The sequence below is a fragment of the Carettochelys insculpta genome, chromosome 1 (genome assembly GCF_033958435.1).
Source record: "Carettochelys insculpta isolate YL-2023 chromosome 1, ASM3395843v1, whole genome shotgun sequence".
Taxonomy (NCBI): domain Eukaryota; kingdom Metazoa; phylum Chordata; order Testudines; family Carettochelyidae; genus Carettochelys; species Carettochelys insculpta.
Window position 1 is genome coordinate 89,312,604 of NC_134137.1, and position 13,547 is coordinate 89,326,150.

Sequence of the window (13,547 nt, forward strand, 5' to 3'; positions counted from 1 at the left end):
CAACCAACATAAAAGGGTAAGTTGAAGTAATTGGGTGAAAAATGTGAACCAGTGTTTACATATAGCTATTGCATTCACCACTACATTGGGACATTGCATATGTCTTATGACTATTTTACTATTAAAAGGGTTTTACCTACTCTTCTTTGTTAGCTGATGGTCGGGTAAGATACCACCTATGCCCTTATTTTCATCCAAGTCTTTAACTGCTAGGACAGACAGCCCCTTCGCAGCGGGCAGCCCGGGCAGGCTGACGGATGCCCCAAGGTCCTAACACCCGAGTCTTTAACTGCTAGGACAGGAAAAGTCCCTTCACAGAGGGCAGCCAGGACAGGCTGACGGGTGCCCCAATGGTTGCACTGAGGGCTTCCCACACCCGAGTCTTTAACTGCTAGGACGAGAAAGCCCCTTTGCAGCGGGCAGCCAGGGGTGGCTGTCGAGTGCCCCAAAGAGTCTGTCCCATGGAGGCGGCAAGACTCAGCACTCAACTCTCAGTGCTCTCTTACCAATGACCAGGCTAATTACAGCTGAAAAACTGCTGGGTTCTTTGTTTTCTCTTCAGCTTGCACAGTAACAGGGAGAGTCAGGTTATAGCTTAACCAGTCACTTATTTATTGACGAAGGAGACTTAACTCTTATGGTTACAAAATTACAATATATATACTTTGTTGCAAGCCTACAAGATTTATACTTTGTTACAAAGATGACAAGGTTCACACTTTGTTCTTTAGTTGTCAATAGTTAGCATGTAACAATTCATAGATGTATTATTGAATGTGCACAAAGAAAACAAAAGGAAAGCAATACCTTCACAGGTCTTATTCTCACCCCTGCATTACCAACGTGGCATGGCCAGCGTTTCACTCAATCCCTCGGGAAGAAGCAATAAATAACGAGGACCTCGGGAGGCAATGACCTTCCTGACCAGCAGGTAGAGGTAATTGGAGCTCAATTAGAGGGGCTGCTGGACCCTTACTTTATACCCATTGGGTCATGTATGCTTCTTCCTTATCTAAAAAGGTGCCAATTGAATTAACTCATCTCAAGACACTGGTTCTCACAGGGCTGGTTCACACCTGTGGGGTGGAGATAATTTTAGGGCATTCTCTCTTTATGGGCCGGAGAGTTTTCCTCCATCTGGGACATTCGTGTAGGCCAATCAACTGATGGTACTTAACCAAGGGCAGTCTGAGGCCCGGCTGTTTATTAGCCCATTGTCTCTTGCTCCGGAGCTTCAAGACTGTGGCTGAGATAAGCACATCTGTGCTCTCGGGCATTCCAGGGCTGAACTGTTTCTTTTAACCCTTTGGTGCTCTAAAACACCCAGGAGAGACAAGATGGAGTAGAGAAAACAGGGGGTTCTGTCTGGCTACATGCTTTAAATTGAATTTTTTCTTGTAGGTATTAACCATGTATTTTTGACATGCTTTGACTATGTGAAAGGCAAACAACTTCATGGAGGAGACAGGAAAAAGAGGCAGAGAATGGCAGGGGTTGGGTGCGGGGAAGAGAGAGAGAGAGAGAGAGAGAGAGAGAGAGAGAGAGAGAGGGTGGTGTTTCAACCTTCAGCAAGGAATATATTCAGATAAAAAAGAACAGACTGTAAAAGACCTCTAGCTAGTCTTGGCCTGTTTAATATTCCCATGTGTATTATAGTACATCTCAGTCTAGAGACACTGAACTACCAAACCATGCATGTAAAAACTGAATGTGAGAGTTACTGAATATGATGATTTTTTTGGGTTTCTCACAATCATAGATGTTTTTGAGCTTAAACTTCTTGAAATCAGTTGTCACATCTCACTGAGTGGGGTTTTACACAGATTTAGTCTGACCTCTGTGTTTGGTGAGACAGTTCTAGATAGGCCAATGATGCAATGCATGGGATGGGGCATATTCAGTGCCTGCCTGAGGCTTTCAGTTCCATGACTGAACACAAACTATGCCAATGCACAAAGGATGCAAATTACATTCAGTCTTCTCTAAGGCTATGTCTACAATAGCCTGGAAGATTGACCTGCTCAGGGTCAATCTTCCAGGGTCTGAGTTTGTGCACCCAGTAGGAAGGAGGAGGAGTTAGGGAAGTCCATGGGAGAAACTTGCCCCTCAACCTTCTTCAGTAAAGATGGCCAAGTAAGCCAAGTGCAGATATGTCGACTTTAGCTACACAGTTGCTGCAGCAAGAATTGCATATCTGCAGTTCCAGTACTTTGCCTAGTGTAGACATAGTCTAAGTAATTTAAAGTTATGCTAAAGAAGGTTCCTCTCAGTACTTCTCTCATCATAAGCACGAGAGACATGGTATTTATAGAACATTTGATCACCTTTCTGCCTATGTGTAGGTATGGACTTCCAGGAAAGTGGCGTGGCCAAAGTCCACTCCCTTATTTAACATAGCAGTAACAACAACAAAAGAACAAAAAGAGAGCTACTTCCTGCTTGAAACTCCATTTTTGCAGACTGGCCATCCTTTACTGCTCCATATATTATGCCCCAGTGGGATGAGTGCCCCCTGGAGATTTCTGAATACCTTTGAGATTGTCCAGTGCCAAATGTAATACCTGAGCTGTTTTGTGGCATGAATGTTCTACTCATACCCCAATGACAACATACATATATTTGATCCTGAACACATTGATTGGTATGCAATTGTATAACTGGATTTGAAAACACTTTTGTCCAGGCTAAATCATTTCCAAAGGGAGCAAATGTTTATTACAGATGAATCCAATTTATTTTACTGAGTATCTGTGCCTTGCATTTCCAGCCAACTTCTGTTAATACCCTCAGCTGCTGCTCTCTTTGTCCATAAATGATCTCTTTTACAACTGAGCCAATTGCTATAGTTACATGCCATTTCCTGAGCAATAGATTATTGGGCCCTAAGTGAGGGGGTTTTGCAGCATTTCCACAAACATAGACACCTCTTTATGTGGAGCATTCACTAGCACTGCTGAATTTATTGCTGCTCACATTGCAAATTTGTGTGAAATTTCTGGTCTCATATGGGTTCAATTTATACTTCCATGTCTTGGATAAATGTTGAACCTTTTGTGTGTGTGTGCCCTCTTTTATTCAAAGCAACATTCTGAAGGCATGGCTGGACCAGCTGTTCTTGAATGTCTGGAAAGAAGTTAGTATGTCAGCAGTGTTTCCATAAACAAATAATGAGTGATAACAAGAATAAGCCCATTGGGGTATTTGTATAATAACAATAAAAGGACAAAAAGATGGAGGACAAGAGAGAAGAAAATCAAAGACCTGTTACTAAAAAAGGAAAATACATCAGTAGGCTAGTGTCACAGCATTATATAGTCCAACAAGATAACTATTTTACAAGCATATCATTATGTGTTTTATAATGAAAGATTTATCTTTGACTCTTTTCAGTGAGAGACCTGACATCAAATTAGATAGACTGTGAATCTGAACACGGGTCTTGCATATCCTGGAGGAGGAGGAGGAGGCTAACTACCAGGCTATTAAGTTAATGGGGAGAGAGAAAGTCTTTCTCTTGTCTTGGATCTGAACTAACAGGCTTCCTCACAGGATATGTACCTTTCCCAGCCTGAGGGGTGAGATAGAGTGGAAAGGCTAATTCAAGAATCCTACTAGGACTCAGACATAAGCGAGGAGGTCAGGACTGAGCCTGCTTTAAGCGTGCCTATTGGGTGAAAGGTACTCATCTATAGGCCTAGAGAGCGGCTGAGTAGGGATTCTGAAGAGCTAAATTTTGGATTTGAGCACCTAAAATCTCAAATGATGTTCAAATCCCTTTGTGGATTTAGCTCCCAGTGCACTGACATTTGACACTGGAACTTGCTATCCTTGCTTTGATAGCAGGAGAAAGAAGAAAACAGCTGCAAAGTGTCTAAAGGGAAGAAAAAAAGAGTGGATAGCAGTCTCCTTCTACAAATAGTGAATATTACTCTTGATCTTGGATGTACTTCTTGAATAATTTTATAGACAATTTGCAAGGTAACAATTGCTTCTCTCTTATGAATTCTAATATATATATATACACACACACACACACACACATAAGAGCAATAATGAGGAGACCCAAGACTTCCTAAATCTGTTAAACAGATACTTATTTCATAAACTATCATAGAGAGTATGGGAAAGAAATAAAATATGACATCTTTAGTAAATGTAATGAACATTGCCAGCTACTACAGTTTGAAAAGTGTTCAGTATTTTAACAGGCTCTTTTACCATGGTCAAGTTTCAAAAAGGAACTCCAGTAGCAAAAATTGTACGCATCCATTAGTAATGCACACAGAAATTGATTGCATGTGCAAAAAGGCTTTTTTGGGAAAAAAAACCCCTGTGATTTGCACACACAAATACTGTGTTTCTGTTTGCAAGTACTTATTTGTTGGAGAACTGTTTAACTATCCTCATGCATGAGCTCTCAAAGTGTTAAGAGCTGCTGTCGGAAAGCAAGAGGCAGGATAACAACTTTCTTGAGAATACCATACTGATACAACAAGAGTGAGGATAGTGATGGGGATGCTCTTTTAGTTTATTAGCTATAGTTACTTAAGGCAAAATTCTCCTTTGGAAGAGGAAGGACAGTTCTGCCCTAAAACTGGATGTCTAGGTTGCTAGACAACAGTGAGAGATCTTGCAACAACCTGAAGAAAACATTAGGAATGTAAAGAACTTGGCTGAGTGCTACGAAGCCATGACTCCTTGAAGAGAATTGCAAGATGAGAATACAAATTAGAGAGTGTGGTCTGGCTGCAGCGAGGCCTTCTGGGAGATCACAGGGTATCTTTACATATTGCTTCTTCATCAATAACAGATGAGCTACTAGTTCTTCTTACATGTGATTTCCCTCTTTCCCCAAAACAAAAGAATGAAAAGTGGAGCATCTGTGAGGGAAAGAACTGAAAAAGTTTTTAGAGAACACTAGAGCTGAAGCATGTGATGAATTAAACCATTTTGGTTTCATGTTTTTACACTAGTACGCTGGTATGCGTTGGTGCATTTTACCTAATCATGGTTCGTTTAAAAGATTTCTAAGACGTGAAAGTTAATTAGAAGATATACCTAATAATTTGCCCATAAGATTAAATTTGACTGCTCTTTAGATGAATCCATGGATGAGCAGGGATTGGGAGGTGGAGGGGAGAGACACAATTGCTGGGCCTCTGGACAAGGTGGGGGTGTGGCCTGTCTCTGCGCTCCCAGAAGGGGTGGGACCTCAGGCACAGGGGGCAGGCTGACAGCAATTTAAAGGGTAAGGGGCTCTGGCTGCTGCTACAGCAGAGGTGGTGGTAGCTAGGTCCTTTTTAATTGCTTGGCCCTGCCGCAGTTGTTCCCTTTGCCTCACTCCTTCCTATGGATCTGTGGATGAATGTCTCTCTGCTTTGGTGAATATGAAATAAATCCATCATCTCTGTTTGATATTGAACACATCTAAGTTGTGATAGTCATCAGAACAGAAGATGTAATTTTTTTCCACACACAGAGTGAATTTCATGCAGATGTTTAAGTCGTTCAGATTTTCAATAGCAATTATGACACCAGTTCTAAAACTATGCTATAGTGGAAGTAAGCATTCTATTTTAGCTTTGACAGAGCAATAAATATGCATGAAACTTTTGATGTGATAACTGAAACATAGCTAATTCTGTGGCTTCATTTTCCAGCATTCCTAAAGCAGATTATTTTAACACTCCGATCTAATTGACTATAAATTTCTGAAGTAGAATAGGTATTAAACAAAAATTCTCCAATACCCAAGTCTTTACAGACAAGTGTATATGTAAGGATCTTAAAGCTTAGAGCCTACTGAAATAGCTGTTGAGGTTGGGGTGTACATAGCTCTATAAATAAAGGGAGATTTTTCACTGTGCCTTTGCCAGCTGTATCTTTCACAGTTTTGCAGTCATCCTGTGTTTTGTACGGGCAGCTGTAAGACAGCTCCCATTTTGTGAATGAGTTCAAATGCAAGTGATATAAAGTGCGTTCCTATGTTTTCTCTCTCTCAGGAGATGACAATTATTACCACTACTGATTCAATATTAGATTTTATATTTGTTCTTCCGTTTCTCTTTTCTTTAACTCTAAATAAATCACCCAGACTAAGAACATGGGACCGATTTCCAAAGCTTTGGGACCAAAACTATTTGCTTTTTAATGAATTTATCAACATAAGCTACTCCAGTTACTATTATGACTGCATCCACATTAGGGTGCCAACAATTTAGCTGCTCTGGTTTCTGAACTGATGCAGTTACATTAGCCCACAGACAAAGACTGTGTCTATAGATCAACCCTAAGATTCTACATTTTAAAAAGTACTCAGCACTCAGCAACACACAACACCTTCCTTTCTTCTTGAGCGCTTTGGTTCTCAGTGGATACCGTCATGTCTCTTGAACACCATTCTAAGACCATCACATTGAATCTGCTTTCCAAAGTGAGAAGTCACAAATATGTAACAAGCAGGTGATGGTGTTCAAAAAAAAGTGGTATGTGGCACATGTTTTGGTTCATCATAAGAGATCTTATCAGAGAGGATGTGTGCAGGGATTGCAGATTTGTAAAAGTTTTGGTGGTGTCAAGAATGGGCCTGAGCCTCTCACTCACCCACCTCCATAAGGCTCTGGGAAGGTGTTTGGGTGCAGGTGAGCTTTAGAGTGCAGGCTCTAGGTCAGACATTGGGTGCTTGGTGCGGACTCTGGGCTGGAGCAGCGGTTTGAAGTGTATGAGGGGGGGCAGGGTACAGACTCTGGGACCTGAAGACATACCATGGGAGGTGTGCAGGGATGGTAGGTTGAACCTGGGGAAGGACCCAGCTCTGAACTTTGGTGAAGTCAGTCTCCAGTCCAGGAGTATTCCTGAAGCCAGGGCACCCTGGGCCCATATAACTTGCAGTCCCTGTATGTGTGTGTGTCTGGGAAGGTAGGAGGCGATCTGAAACAGTATTTAGGAACTCTAGTTCTGAATAGAAGGATTCTCAATAATTTTAGGATAGGATCAGAATTTATATATAAAACCGAGTAAATACCAAATAATATAATGTATTGGTTTGTTGGCCGAAGAAGTTCCTCTGGCATTTTAAGAGCTCTCGTGCTCCGCAATACCCCTCTGAATGGTGCTCTGGTAATTACAAAAGTAAAGCCTGGTTCAAAATCTGTTGAGTTCAGTGGAATGACACCTTCTGAATTCAATGGGCTTTGGCTCTGACTGCGAGTCAGCGTTATCGTAAATAAAAAATTTCCCAGGTTCATCCATGCAGAAAGTACTTGCCATGCTGTAGAATGCCTCGGGGATATCTTAACATGCCATTGAATTCAGCATGTGTAGTGGACAGCCAAATGCATAATGGTGAGTGTTGTTTTTAAATGCTTAGGGGACTCAAATATTTATTTATTTACTTGAGGGAGTTTGAGGGCTTGCTGTTTCTCAGAAATGGTCTGAAATAATACTTAAAACCAAGATTATGTTTTAAAACCTGTGCCAATACCGCTGTTGAAAGATAATCTTTTAGGTAAAGGATAGACCAGGGAAAGATTTCAGCTATTTTCCAATGCTTTTGTTCCTTTGATGCGACACCTTTCTTCACAGTTTTCATATCAACCCAGTACAGAAGCACAAACATTTGAAAATTGACTGCCCATATTTTCGTATCTTGTGTAATGGTGATTGCATCAGCAGAAACACTTCAGCTAGCTCCCTGTCTGATAGCTCAGTGAACTGAAGTACTTGGCTTTATATTACAGAACCAAGACCTAGGTTCAGCTGTCGGTATCTCAAGATGAATTACGTGAATTGAAATAGGCTAATCCCACAGCAGGTTATCAAGTTGTTGCAATGTTACTAGGAGCATTCTTTGGTTCAACAGAGGGTGATTTTGTTCCAGGGTGAGCAGGAAAAAAGTATCAGAGAGGTAGCTGTGTTAGCCTATATCTTCAAGAACAACAAGAATCCTGTGACACCTTATAGTCTATAAGGTGCCACAGGACTTCTTGTTGCTTAGGAAAAAAGTAAAACCATGAGAATTCGTGAGGAGGTTAGAAGTGGTGATTCAATGAATTGTGCTGAATAAAAGGGAGAGACTTCACAGCTGATGCTGCAAATACCAAGCCAGCTGCGTAATTTTAAAGCATTTTAATAGTAGCATCAATACAAAGAACATGGGACAGGCATAATCCCATAAGAGGCAGAGAGTTAGGCTTTGTCTACTTTAGAAAGTTTTGTCACCCAAAACTGCCTTTCAGCAACAAAACAGTGAGAGGGTATACATGTCAGTGCAACTTTTGAGCTAGTCTTCACTATTGTTTGGGTTTTTTTTAAACACTTTTTTCCAGAAAAAACCCCAAAGCGTTCACACAGCCAAACAGGATAATTCATGGTAAGAGGGCTTTTCTCTCAAAATAATTATTCCAGCTCCGTGAATGATTTTTGCCGACCACTACTCAGCTGAGTTCGAAAAGGAAAGTGTGTGAACAAAAGTGCAGCTATTATCAGCTCATGCAAAGGCTCCTTTTGCAATGTTGTGGCTGTCACCTGTGGCTGTAGATGAGAGTGGTCCGTTTTACAATGCTGTGGCTGTGTGAATGTGATTTTCCAAAATTACTTATTTCGATGTTAGAACACTAAAATAAGCAATGCTGCAAAAAAACCCTGAAGTATAAATACAGCCTGTGTTGAGAAAAAATGCCCAGTTTTTGCAACAAAATCTTCCGTCCTGTGAGAGGCTTTTCCTTTTCCCTTCCCTTTATTGTAGACAAAGCTCCAGTGTAGATGCTGCTGTCTGGTTTGTCAACAGAACTGGCTTCTACCTGTATCCCATGATACCTGACCTGATGGGTCTGCTAAGATCTCTGCTGCCCTGCAGGCATGCACCCCTCCTCTTTTAAGACTTGAGGAAATATCTGACAGGTGAGTGAGCTGCTCTGTCTGGGGAACAAACAAGGAACAGATCACTGGAGTGTTCCTCTTCCGCCCTGCGCTAGGAACGTAGCAGCAGGCAGATTGCTGCTGTAGGGGGAGGAGAACAGGCTGCTGTACTGCTTTGACATTCCTCAGCACAGAGAGCTCACAAAGCAACTCATGATGCAGCTCCAGGCAACCGAGGAGGTTGTGGGAGAACTCAGCGGGAATCCCAAGATGTGCAGGGATCAGCTCTGCTTTCCTGCAACACTGTATTGTGGGATACATACCCACAACGCATTGTTCACGCTATCAATGAAGGTGCTGCCAATGTGCCTTTGTTCTATTGACAGAGGGAACAAGTATGAACATCCTCTGGTGATTTTTGCTTTGTTGACTTTTGGGTGTCCACCTAAGCTTTGTTGATAAAACTTGGTAGTTTGACATATCGAAAGGCAGCTTTTTAGATAAGCATGTTAAGTACCTCAGACTAACTCAGCACGATGTTTACTCTTTTCACAGGGAAGGCTATAATTCTAACTTCCATTGAATCATAATTAGTTATTGATGTGGGACAAAGGGAACATGTTAAGCACAAGACTGCCTTGGCTGGCTGATGACCATGGAAAGGTATGGAAGAGAAAGTAGATGGATGAATGAAAAAGCCAACAACATAAGCAAGCTATGGGCCAGCTCTTAAAATCTGGAGCAAACAGTTATTGTCTGGTATGTTTGATAAGCAGACAGCAATTGAATAAGATTTGTTAGCCTTTTTCCAGTCTCATGGGCAGGGGTCATAGTCTTAGTCCTTAGGCTTGTGCCCAGAGACCAGAACTAATTGTTCTTGGTCTCACAGCCCCTTCACTCAGTAAAAAGGGGAATGAAGAAGACTCCCCAAAATATTCCACCACACACACAGCAGATGTGAAGGGGGGCCTTCAGCTGCTTGGGGGATAGAGGGTTGCAGAATGATGCTTTCCCAAAATACACCCTATGGGAAGAGGGGATTAAGGAGACATACTGTAGTTCTTCCAAACCCTTTCTGCGCTGTATTTCACCTGGCTTTACTCCTCCCATTGAGCCCACCAGTTTTCTTCCACTTCCTACAGGACCAAGGAAAGGGGACTCACCATCTGGCCTCTTCTTTGCTGGTTCTCCAATCCTCTATCTGTACAGGACTGGGGAGGTGCTAGGGAATTCTTTGTCATGTCAACGTGTGTATTTGTAACTGGGGAGGCACTAACACCATGTACTAGTGAGAGTGAAGTCTCTGCTCTACAGCCTTGGCTGAGAGTCAGCTGCTCTTTGGCTCATGTGGCAGAGTGCATCACTTTATCCTCTCTAGTCACAGGTTCAACCCCTTCTACTGGCAACCTGGGCCCATAAGTGTTACATATTACCAGGTGTTATCTGGGTATTATATTGAGTTGTATACTGACTGGTTCTTTGGGATTGGAAGGACCTGTTGGTTGATGACATTGTTTTTAAATAGTCACTCTTCATTAAATCTAGCATGTGGGTGTCGAATCCAGGACTAGAATACCCAGGAAGGCTACATTTCCAACTAAACGTTAGCCATTGCAGTGGGATAGAAGTTTACTTTAGTTGATGGAGAGGGATACCTCTTGAAAAAATAACCACCAGTTCTGGGCTGTGTCCACCCTATTTTTTAGCAATTCGTCCTGAATTTGGAATTCTCAGTTGTGACCCACTGAGGCACAGTGACACGAAGTGAAAAGTGAATGCGTAGCCAGTGGCAGTGCCTGAAATGCCAACCTAGTGAGAGAACACCAGTGATTTGCACACAGCTGGGAGTACATAAATCTGGATTAGGTAAAGATGGTAAAGTACTGATCCTTGCTCACTTCCCTGATGTGTGACTAAATATTTAAAATACCAAATAGTATATCAGCCCACATTGGTCCTAATTTTCAAGCCTAACAGCCTACATCTACAGACAGTGACTAGTATATAGATGCTTAAGTAACACTGTTAGGCATTAAAGTGATGATATTATCACAGTCATGATTACTGGATTAAGTATTTAGGGTCAGTTGATGTGTGCACTACTTGTTTCTCCCTGTTAAGGGCACCCAAAAAAGCACAGATTTTAAAACAAAGAGTCTCCTGGATTCAGCAAGAGAGAAGGGTGGAACCCTGACATTTTCCCTGAAGGGATCTCTGACTTTGGATATCATTGCAATCCCAGTACAGACGACTGCACTTCTACAACCCCCATGTAACTCAAATTTTCACACAAGTCAGGGTGGGGAGCTGGGAACCAGGCTGCTGCTTGGTTCCCAGATCCTCATTGCTTGCAGGACCCAGGAAACTGACCAGCCTGCCAGAGCTGGATAGTTTCCCGGCTGCATCTCCTTGCCTTCCCCAGATCTGCAGCTGTCAACCTGACAGCGGCACCACTGAGGGAAGGCAGGGAGAAGGGGCTTTTAGCCTGTCTAGCTGCCAGCAGCTGCAGGCAGCTACGCAGGCGGATAGCAGCAAAGCAGCTTCAAGTTGTGCTTAACTTGCACTGAAGTGAGTTACAGACAACTTGAAGCTGCATATTTCGAGGGTTTACTGTACAATCACATCTTAGATTGGTTGATTTTCAGGGTACTACAGTGGTTAGATGAAGGTGATAATCAGCAGGTACAGCCAGTTTGTGTTTTTACCCTTTGGCTGTGTGCATTTTTAACTGTTGTCAGAGAATAAGAGAATATAAGAGAATAACATATAATAATACATAAGGAATAATTGAAAGTGGTATTTAGGGAGCTAACATTGGATTTAGAGGCCTAACTTTAGACATTTGGGTTCAGAAATTGGGCCCAGTATTTGGCTATATTTGGATAATCAGCTGTGGCCAATATTTCTAATCTTCAGTAAATGTACTATCTGTTTTGTTCCTCCCTAGGTGGGTATAGCTCAGTTCCTTATTGGAATCCTTAACAAAGGATTACCTGTCATCCATGAAAAGCAGAGTGCATTTGGTTACCTATCAGCAGTTTGGATTACAAATTAGTTATTATATAATCTACCATGAGTTATCACACTTTAGTGTCTAACATTCTGTAGAACTTGAACAGGGAATAGACATAATATCTTATATTGCTGTGGAGTAAACACAGATAGGTGTAGAGTGCTACATGGAAACTCAAGTTATTATGACTACAGTGTTTTAAGAACGTTAGAGATCTTAATTGAAAGAAAAGTAATTAGTGATTTGGGGGAACCTCAATTTTTGCATATGTAACTTGACACCTTAAAAAGCCCTGATTTCAGAGAACAGGTGACCTGCAGGTTTTGGAAAATAGGCCTTTTAAAAGTGTCTCAAGCTGGGTATCTTAAAACTGAGCTGCCCATAACCACTAGTCAGAAAATAGGCCAGAGAGCTCAACGAGTAGTATAGAAGAATCCGCTCTTAGCTGTTAATGTGACAGCTGTTGCAGTCAAACCTTCATGATGGTTTGGAAATGCAGAAAGAATGACTAGCTGTAGCCAGACAAAGTCTCCCCCTTACAAGCCAGCTTGCTCGCTGCCCCCCCACTGAGAAGCACACAGGGCACGGAAATGGCTGCTGACAGCACAGTCTTTGATGCCCCCATTGAGGCCCAGATGTGCTAGCTTATCGTGACCCTGAGAAGCAGAAAGTACAGATAAAAGGCTAACAGGCCAAACTATCAACATGGGGGGGGGACCCTCAAGAAATCACCCCAGCTGGCATTGATCGATATGATGCACACACCTCCCAGAAGGGGAAGTGCCCCGCCCACACAAAAAGAATGTCCTGTACTCTCAAATTGCTTATCTCCTGTCTTACAAGTGCAAATTAAGTAAGAAATGCCCTTGTAACAAACTGGCGTCACAAAGACAGACCAGTATGATCTGGCACCGTAGATAAGAAAGAGAATACGTAACCCAAAAAGGGGTATAAAAGATGGGTCCAGCAGAACTCTAACTTTGAGTGCATTCCACCAACTACCTGCTGGTTGGGTCAGGTGATTGCCTCCCGAGGTCCACAACTGGGGACGCCCAACCTCATATTCATCTTTCTGCGGAATTGAGTGACCGATCCGGCTGGGCTGCGCTGGTATCGAGAGACGCAGAGAGGGTAAGATATACCCATGCAAGGTCTCTGACTTTTTTGTGCACAGCTAAAGAATTAGAGCTCTGTAACTAGATGTCGTTGTGTCAAGATATCATTGTGTTAGATGGTAACAGATATCTTTGTATTGGATTGTAACGTAACTTGTTAACACCTGTACTTTGCTAGCATATAAGAAGTAAACAATAGCCTTTTGTAACCACACGCTTATAACTGTAGCTTAATAAACTTGTAACTAGTTAAGCTCTGAGCCTGACTGCTGTTAACCCTTTTGTCACTGAAACACAGCCGGCACAACAAAAAGAACTTTAACTGTTTGGTTACTACAGCCTGGCCGTGGGTGAGAGTGCTAGGAGCTGCCTGCTCTAACAGTAAAAAACTGGGTTGCTTAGGACCCAGGGGAGTACCTCACCGCACATTACCCGGCCACTGGCTAACACTAGCGTCAGTATTTAGAGAAGATATAGAATCTCTCAGAATCAAAAATGCTTTAAAGACTTTATGGAAAAAGAAAAAAACATTTAATGAAGCCCACAGAATAGTCTGAAAC